Below are 10,521 nucleotides of genomic sequence, written 5' to 3' on the forward strand. Positions count from 1 at the left end.
CTGATTGGTATAGCACTAAATAAATAGATTAGTTTAAGGAGTATTGTCATCTTTATTATATATGCTTGGCCTATCCAAGAGCATTTAATATTTTTCCAATTATTTAAATCTGACCTTAAAATAAAGCTTCTTAACATTCCATTAGGCTTTTATTTTTATTTTTAAAATAAACCTTAAACTCAGCTTCATGAGTTTTCAAGAAACTAATCAGTAATTGTTATACTTGGAATATAGCGCAACCTGTTATATTCTATGTTCTTAATAGTAATCTACTGTAATTTATAACATTATAAAAATAGAAGAAGAAAATACCATTAAGTACAAATCAGAAAGGAGCAACAAGGAGTTTGTTGCCAATCTCCAAGCTGCTGCAGAGAGACCAATCAAGCTCCAATCATCATTTACCCCTCTCTAAAAAAAAAAAAAAAAAAAAAAAGAGGAATAAGTAAGGATGTACCATACTGATGGTTGTAATGTCCAGACTATCTTTCTGGAAGCCCTCAGGAAGGGCTTTGGGACTAGCCTTGGTCTCAGCAGAATAATCATCAAGAGAATAGTCAGGAATAAAGTCCAAAGTCTCCTTCAGTCTCCCAGTCTGAACCAGTCTGCTCCACAGTCCATTCCAGCAGTGGACTGACTGTCTCTAGTTTCTTCCAGCAGTCTTCCAGTCTGCCAGTCTGCCAGTCTGCCCCCTGCAGGAGGCAGGAGAGCCACCATGAGGCTGATGAAAGATGGAATGTCTGTGGCTGACTTTGTCCTCAATTTAAATACCCTATTACAAATTACATCAATTGTAGAACCATTACATCACCATACTAAGTACTAAGTATATGTAAACTAGATAACCATTGTCTCATCAATTCCACTGAGCTAACACCTTGTTTCAAGCATACATCTCCTCTGTTGGAATCTTTATAAACTGCTAACTCATTAGAGTTGATGTTTTGGGCCAGAACCTGAAACAAGGTACTAAGTAGAACTAATTGATACAGTGCTTGTGTTTACACCTTTACTCATTGGAATTCACAAGTATGGAAGATTCACAAAGTTAACTGTGTAACTTTGTGAATTCACACCTCCCTTGAAGCTCTTAGGGCCAGAGAGCACCATGGGCGAAAACCCATAATCTCTCTCTCATATATCCCACAATTCCTCTCTCTCATATATAAGCTATAGAGGCTCTCAGGGGGGAGTTGAGCTGAAGATTGAAAAGGCTCTCTCAGAGGCACAACATCTCACACCAGGTGGCTGGGCTCCTGTACTTCCCCCACTGAGACCAAGTTGGTCTGAAAGACTCTCCAGAAAGCTAGCCGAGCCCCAAGTGAAGAGATCCATTCCATCTTTGTGCTGGCTGGAGGCTGAAGAAAGCAGAGGGAGAGGCTGAAGGACAAAACTTTTGGATTTGGAGACATTCGGAGGGAGCTCTTGGAACCGAGCAGAGACACAGGCCTCTAAGCTAACCGGGCTATATTGGAGACAATAAAAGATCTGAACTTTTATCACCTGGCTTCATTTGGCGTAATTATTGATCTGAACTGATACTAAGGCTGCCTCCAGAAAATCTCCTCGAGAAACCTGCTCTCACTCTCAGAGAGAACCATTCTTATATTATATTTTAAAGAAGAAAAAGATCACAACACTCCTCTACCGATGATGACCCTTCAATATTTAGGAAATAATTTCCCCTTCCCCCACAGCTCAGGGGACAGAGAAATTTATTACATAGTTCAGCTCAGTTCCTTCAAAGTGCTAATCCCATCAAGTTCAAGTTTAAAGTCCCACCAGTCTAGCATCTCAGATCTTTTTCCCACAGGGATCCCTTCCTGGGGGGGCTCCAACATCCAGTCTAGAATTCTGGTCTGTGAAATCCCTATGACTCAAACTCCCAGCTTGGAGACTCCTTCACATGTAGAATTGAAAAGGACAAATGAAACAATATGAAAACTTCAAGTCTGTTTCTTGGGGCAACATGACCTGGGTTCAGAGGAAGAGAAGTAGCTTTTCCCCCTTATTTCAAGGAGTTACCTGCTGTGAATCAATGACTCATTCTCCCCTAGATGCAAATGCAAGAAAGAAGCAGGGTATGGAACTAATGGAGAGGATGCTTCAGGCCAACCCAGAATGTGTACAAATGGACCAGATCTCTGTAACTCCCAGAAGCAAGGTCTCCCAAAAGAAAAAATGACTGGTATGGGCACACTTCTTAAATGGAGGTTCTGGAAGAAGCTGTTCAATTACATGGAAGGATTCCAGGAGCAGAAAATACTTCCAGAATATGAGTTCTAGGGATGAAATGACCTTCTAGGATGAAGATGTTTCTGAGGCATGATGAAATTCAGAGGACAGCAGCCTGACTAGATACCTCTTAAAATGGAGGAATAAGACATTCAATTAATTATAGACAGGACCAAAGGGTTGGGCTACAGTGATCTTCCATGCCTCCTCCAATTTGTAATTATCAATTTGATTTTTAACTCAAATATAAAATTTTATATTTAGTATTATTAAATGCCACATTATATATTCAACTCAATATTAAAGCCAATCAAGATTTTTTTTTAAAGGAAAGTACAGGAGTAGACACACAAGTGTTTAATGATCCTAACATACTAAATGGAACAGACCACACTAATTTTAGGATCTGAATAATTGATCGGTGACAACTAGACCTATTAGACCAGTAACTAGGCTAAGCTGTGATATTACAGGTAAATCTAAAGATAATTACACATGTCTCTAGGCAGCAATATTAAAGACTGCCAATGTAAAAAAGTATCTTACATCCTTGCATATGTTTACTGTGAATTACTGCATACTTAAGCATGCTTGTTTTTTTTTTATTTTGCTGTTGTTTGACACTCATGTTATAGAAATAGCTATTAATTTGTGTGTGTGTGTGTGTGTGTGTGTGTGTGTGTGTATGCTCCACCACTTCTAATTAAGTTTTATTCTAAATATTGAACTAGTGATAGCATTATTTTTACAGCTAGCTACCTTCGCTCTGGTAGTTATCCATGCTTGCTGTTTTTGTTGATATACAGATATACATTTGAATCCCAGCTGTCATCTTGTGTGTTAGTTATTTCTCATGTTTGGGGCTAACTGCCAATTTGATAATGTCCATTATACTTTATCCCATTCCTTGATAAATAAAAAAAGGGTCAGATGTTCCTGAGACTGTCCACTGGAAATTTTCCAAATAAGTATCAAATAATTAATGAATGTTCTTCAGAGTTGTTCACTCAATTGGTTCCAAATTCAAATATTTTCATTTAGTCCATACCATTCCATCTTTTCTGCAAGAAAACATGAGACACCTTTTCAAAGGTTTTGCTAGAATCTAGGCAAACTATACCTAAAACATCTCTTAACTTTCTGGTCTAATAACTCTGGCATGAAAGGTAATTTCATGGCCTTTTAAAAGAATTATCATTCTAAACTTAACACCAAATAAAATGAGCATTTCCATATACAAAATAAAAGAGAAAAAGTAAGATTGTACAGCTGTGTCCTGATGAGTGCAAATAATGAATCCAGTGACATGGTTTCATTATTCAAATTCCCACTGTATATTTCCATTGGACTGGAACCAATTACCATATTTGGCATAATTATAATTTCAAATAGTATGAATTTTAACATACACAACCACCCCACAGGATTCATTATTTGCATTTATCAGGATTTAGCTCTGTGTGAAGTCATGAATCCCTATTGCTTTTCCTTTTAAATATATAATTAAGTTCAATATGTAGCTCTCAAAACTGTCCCACTTGTATGCATTTCCTTCGGGCCTTCCTTCTGTTACTTTCTGTGCATTTCCTTTTAGAGAGGTAGGAGAAACAAGGAGAACAAGTTTATTTGACAACATTATTTAAAAACAACAACAACTATGAAAATGTCGAAATACCAGTCATTGAAAGGAGAAACCATGATTCCAGAAAATCAAAGATGAAGCACATTACCCTTCTACATTTTCTTTTTTTTTCTTTTCTTTGTATGTTATACAGGCTATTTTATTTTATTTGTCCTTTTTAAAAAATTAATATTTGATTTTTCCCCAATTACATGTAAAAAAAAACCAATTTTTAACATTCATTTAAATTATTTTTTCAGTTCCAAATTCTTTCCCTCCCTTCTGGACTCACCTCCCCCATTGAGAAGGCAAGCAGTTTTATATACATTGTATGTGTACATGTACAGTCATGCAAGATATATTTCCATGTTAATCATGTTATAAAAAATACAAACAAACAAAGAAAAATAATGAGGATAAAGAAAAAGTATTCTTCACCATGAATTCAGACTCCATCAATTCTTTCTCTGAAAATGGGATAGCATTTTTCATCATTAAGTCCTTCAGAATTGTCTTGGATCATATTGCTAAAAACAGCTAAGTCATTCACATAATACAATATTCTTGTTACAGTATACAATGTTCTCCTGGTTCTGCTCATTTCACTTTGCATCAATTCATATTAAGTTTTTCCAGGTTTTTTTGAGAACACTGTGTTCGTCGTTTCTTATTGAAATAATATTCTATCAGAATCATATAAAACGGCTTGTTCAGCTATTCCCCAATAGATGGACATCCCCTCAATTTCAAATTCTTTGCCACTACTAAAAAAATTTGGTATAAACATTTTGATACACATAGATCTTTCTCCCTTTTTAATTTTTAAATCTAGGTATGCAATGGTATGAAGGTTTTATAGCATTTTGAACATAGCATAATTCCAAATTGCTCTCCAAAATGGTTGAATCAGTATACCACTTCACCAACAGTGCATTAGTATCTCAATTTTCCTGAATCCCCTCCAACATTTGTCATTTTCCTTTTATGTCAGATTAGCCAATCTTAGAGTTGTTTTAATTTGCATTTCTCTAATAGTGATTTCCTTGGCAGAAACAACAAAAGCAAAATGAGGGTTGAGTATCTTTGCCTTACCTCCATCTTTGACCCTCTATTTGTTCTGTGCAAATAATCTTTGATTATTCATTTGTTTTAAAGGAGATCCCAATAGTCTTTTTATTGACCTTATCTTTCTTGGACAGTCTTACTTCACATTGATTTTTAGCACTCTTAAAAAGCATTCTTACAGTACCACCACAAGGTTTTGTATATCAGTAGCATCTATTTAAAACTAGTAGTGTTGTATACTTTTGTATATCTCTTCTATTGCTTGTCCTTGTTTCTACATCTTTTTTGAGGGTGAAGTATTCTCGTGGTGATTACTCTGCTGAAATGAAGACTGGTCCAGAGACCTCCAGAAAACCAACCAGAACACTATATGTATGTGTATGTTCATCTTAGAAAAGCTTGTATTGAGAGCTGATTCTTTTTAAAAAATATTTTTAATACATATTGCTTTATGAATCATGTTGCGAGAGAAAAGTCAGAGTAAAAGGGAAAAACCATGGTAGAGATTAAAAAAAAAAAAAGTGAATATAGCATGTGTTGATTTACATTCAGTCTCCTTAGTTCTTTTTCTGGATACAGATGGCATTTTCTATCCAATTGCCTTGGATGACTGAATCACTGAGAAGAACCAAGTCTTTCATAGTCGATCATCACACATTCTTCCTGTTACTGGCTACAACATATTCCTGATGCTGCTTGTTTCACTCAGCATCAGTTCATATAAATTTTTCCAGGCCTTTCTAAAATCAGCTTGTTCACCATTTTTTATAGAACAATAATATTCCATTACCTTCACATATCATTTGTTCAACCATTGCCCAATTGATGGGCATCTACTCATTTTCTAATTCTTGCTACCACAAACAGAGCTGCTACAAACATTTTTACACATATGGGTCTTTTCCCCTCCTTTATGATTTCCTTGGGGTACAGAACAGTAGTGGCAATGCTAGGTCAAAGGGTATGTACAATTTTATAGCCAAGAGTTGATTTTTAGTAGATTGCAGTGAGGTTGTCATTCTGTTACTCTTGAAATTCTAACTGAAACAAGGCATCTGAGAAATATCTAGCATCAGGTGAATGCTACACCTTGTACACTTTGGGCAAGGAATTGGAAATTGAGTGGATATCCATCAATTGGGGAATGGCTGCATAAGTTATGATATATAAATGTAATGGAATACTATTGTCCTATTAAAAAAACAATGAGTAGGCTGATTTCAGAAAAGCCTGTAAAGATTATATGGATGAACTGATGCTGAGTGAAGTGAAAAGGAAACATTGTACTAAGTAACAGTAAGATGATATAATAATCAACTATGTTAGACTTAGATCTCAGCAAGGCAGTGTTGCAAGACAATCCCAATAAACTGAGGATGGAAAATGCCATCCACATCCAGAGGGAGAACTATGGATACTTAATTATGCAGATTCAAGCATACTGTTTTTACTTTTTTGTTTGTTTGTTTTTTCTTTCTCATGGTTTTTTTTCCCTTTTGTTCTGATTTTTCTTTCACAACATAACAAATATAGAAATATGTTTAAATTATTTAAAATGATAATCTCTATCAGATTGCTTGCTGTCTTGAAGAAGAGAAAGGCAAGGAAGGGAGGAAGAAAAAAAATTGGAACTCAAAATCTTACAAAAATCAACTTTGAAAACTATCTTTACGTGAAAATACTATTGAGAAAAAATAAGTTTAGTTTCTAAAATAAATTAATGATCTGTATAATTATGCTGACAGATACTTTAGTAATCACAGTTAATATTACTCAAACCATTTTAATAGTTGACCTACCAAAAGTGTTGTGACATCAAATACTATGTATTAGGAAAATAATTAGCAGTAATAAGAAAATATTAAAAAATCTTTTTTAAAAGTGTACTTTACCAAGCTCCTTTTCGCACTTTGCCATCTCTCTCAGTAAATAGTCTTCTAAGCCTGTCACCATTATGGGTAATTGAGGTTTCTTGGAACTGATGTATGTTCAGAGTTTTCATGGGATGTTTTACTTAGAGATATTCAACTATAATCTCACATATGATAATGACTCCTTTTGGCTCCTCATCCAAGTGCACACTTCAAATGGCCGAACCTATAGGATACCTCTTTTTAAAATTCAAGTTTGTAAATTCCTTATGAATTCAAATCTAATTTAGTATACTGCCCCCTTTTCCTTCTTGTTTTAATTATTTTTCTTTGTTTCTTTAGAATTTTATTCTGGAGAGTTTCCTGGGATAATTTTTCTATAAAAATTTGACCCTTGGCATATTATCTCCCCTTTCTAGGATGATTTTAAAATTCATTCTCTCAAAATCTAATGTAGTCTTTGCTGTGATACAAATTGTCCTTAATCCTGGAGAAGTTGGTAGGCTAGAAGTATATGTTTATGAGTAGAAAGACATTCAAGTTCCCAAAATTCCTTTGCATCTGATCCTGAAAGGACATTCATTGAGAAAACAGTGGTCCCACACAATGAAGACAGAGAAGAGGAGTTCTGGGGATCCAAAATGACAGAAACCATTGCTTGCTGGAATGTAATGTTTAAGCAGGATCTCTATCCTGATGGTAAAGATGAGGAGTCTGGAATCTTATCTGAAGTTCTAAATAAAGACCAGGAACTCAGGAGATCAAGAATGAGTGAGGGTCTTCACCCAAATGTGGGTGAGGGCCAGATGAGCTGGGACTAGAACCAGCAAACTCCAGGGCCAGTGAAATATATAAACTTGATCCGCAGTACTTTCTTTTCCCACCATCCTTGAAACAAAGGAGTCCCTTTCCATTTGCTTGTCTGGCCACTCATCTTATTTCTTTTCTGAATGGTTGGGAGAAAGATTGTGGAGAAGAAAAAGCCAGTTGTCCCTGATAGTGACAAACAAAACAGTCGAATTTGGAAGCCTTATTTCTTCAATTATTCTCATTACTATGCTTCTTAAAGCTCTAATTTCTAAAACTCAATGACCATTTACAAGTTTTTCTGATTATGAATATTTAGAATAGGAATAAACTCAAATGGAAGAGATTTTTCTCATTGCAAACATAGGCAGAGGCAAGCAATGAGAAAAAGAGAGCATTTTATATTCATAATAATTTTCCAGGCTTTGTAATAGAATCTATATATTTTCCTAATTAACTATGATTAAAAAGGTTCTGGAGACATAGTTTCTGTGTAATTTTATAATTTATTCATAATGACTGCACATTATTAATAAAAGGAAGGTCAATTGGTCATTTCTCTTTGAGATCAAAGACAATCATGGTGGCAGATTCACAATTTATAAACCTTTGGAAGAGTAGATATATTTTTTGAGCATAGTTCCAAATTGCTCTCCAGAATGGCTGGATCTGTTCAGTTTCATCAACAATGTATTAGTATCCCAGTTTGCCCACATCCCCTCCAATATTTCTCATTATCTTTTCCTGTCATTTTAACTAATCTGAGAGGTATGTACTGGTATCTCAGAGTTATCTTAATTTACATTTCTCTGATAAATAGTTATTTAGAGCACCTTTTCATATGACTAGAAATGGTTTTAATTTCTTCATCTGAAAATTGTCTGTTCATATCCTTTGATCATTTATCAACTAGAAAATGGCTTGAATTCTTATAAATTTGAGTCAGTTCTCTATATATTTTAGAAATGAGGCCTTTGTCAGAACCCTTAAATGTAAAAATGTTTACCCGTTTATTGCTTCCCTTCTGATCTTTCTGCATTAGTTTTGTTTGTACAAAAACTTTTTAACTTAATATAATCAGAAAAAAATTTTTTTCAATCAAAAGTGCTTATTATGTTCCAGGTACTATGTTAAAGAGGATAAAAAGAAAGGTTAAAAACAATTCCTTCCCTCATAGAGCTCATATTTTAAAGAGGAAGACAATATGTAAATAGTAAGATACATATAAGATAGCTGCAGAGTGAAAGATACTAGATTTAAAAAGATTTCAGCAGAAGGCAGGACTTGAACTGTCTTGAAGGAAACCAGGAAAGCCAGAAGGCAGAGACCAGAAGAAAAAAATCTAATCTTGGGGGTAAAAATATAACAGAGGTTTGAGATGGAATTTCTTGTGTGACAAACTGACTAAGAAGGAGGATTCAAGACAGTAGTAAAAGGAGAAAGAAGTGTCACAAAAACTTGAGAAAGTTAGGAGACAGCCTCAGTGCTAACCACAGGAATTTTCATCTCCAGGACAGTGTGGGGAAAGATTGAAGGAATCTCTGCTGATAAGGGATGCCAGGCAGGCTGTTCAGCGGAGATGTGATTCTGGGCAAGAAGGAACAAGAACACATCCAGTGAGTGCAAAAGCAGTGGGGCTGGGACACTGTTGACTTTAGGCACTCATTAGAGGGAAAAGTTGTTGATTTCCAGGTCCAAGCCAGAGGGGAGAACTGAAAGAGGAGCTTAGACCAGAGGTACCCTGCCTCATATGCCAGAACTAGAGGTGATTCCACTAACAAGCTCCTATAAAGAAAAAACAAAAAAATACTCTCAGGCAAAAGAGAAAGAATATAACCATAGAAAGTTACCATGGGAATAGAAAAGACCAAGGTTCATTTTAGTGGAGGATACTGAAGTTAAAATAAATAAATAAATAAAGGCTTTCTTACCCTAAAGAATAAAGTCAAATGGTCACTGGCTGCCCAACAAGAATTCATGGAAGATCTCTAAAAAGACTTTCAAAATCAAATGAAAGAGATTGAAAAGGGAAAAAATTTCAAATCCAAGAAAAGCAAGGAAATTATGAAAAGAAAGTCAACCAACTTTAAAAAAGGAGGTCCAGAATCTTAAGGAAAAAAAAATGACTCCTTGAAAATTAGAATGTAAGACATCTTCATAAGAAAAACTACAACTCTGAATAACAGATCAAAAAGAGAAAGCATAAAAATAATTGTACAGCCTGAAAGCTATGATCAAAAAAATAATCTTAATAAAAGAATACAAGAAGTAATTAATGAAAATTATCCGGAAGTGTTAAAACAAGAGGGGAAAGTAAACATATAAAAAAAAAAAAAAATCCACCAAGCACCACTTAAAAGAGATCCTATGAGGAAATCTTAGAGGAACATTATACCCAAATTCTGAAACTCTCAGGTCAAGAAGAAAATACTGCAAACAATAAATAAATAATTCAAATATGGTAGAGCCACAATTAGAATCACACAAAACCTAATAGTAGCTACAATAAGAGACTAATATCAAAGAGCAAAACAATTGTGGTTATGGCCAAAAATATCATACCCAGCAAAGTTAAGCATAATCCTGAATGAAAAAAAGACAAATATTTAATGACTTGCCAAACTGTCAGGATTTTGTTGCAAAAAAACCTAAACTTGATAGAAAATTTAACATACAAAATCCAAGAGAAATATAAAGTAAACATCGAAGACTAATTGCAAGGGACTACTAATTACAAGAGACCCAATAAGGATAAATTTTTTAAATTATGTGCAAATGTAAATCATATGTAGGATTGCCATTAATAATTGGGTAGTTTGAAAGAAATTGGAAGAGGGCTAAACATAGTGTGATTTTAAAAAGCAAAATCATGTAAAAAAAGGTAAAAAGAATAATTATACAAATGAGGGGCAAGAAGAACTG

General features: G+C 34.7%; 1 non-coding gene across 1 annotated transcript; it reads right to left on the bottom strand.

Moving 5' to 3' along the window:
• Positions 1 to 324: 324 nt before the first annotated feature.
• LOC127563597 (U8 small nucleolar RNA) lies at positions 325 to 468 on the bottom strand. The gene has a single exon (XR_007954039.1). It is a non-coding gene; the product is annotated as a U8 small nucleolar RNA (small nucleolar RNA).
• Positions 469 to 10,521: the final 10,053 nt, after the last annotated feature.

This window comes from Antechinus flavipes, chromosome 4 (assembly GCF_016432865.1).
Source record: "Antechinus flavipes isolate AdamAnt ecotype Samford, QLD, Australia chromosome 4, AdamAnt_v2, whole genome shotgun sequence".
NCBI lineage: Eukaryota > Metazoa > Chordata > Mammalia > Dasyuromorphia > Dasyuridae > Antechinus > Antechinus flavipes.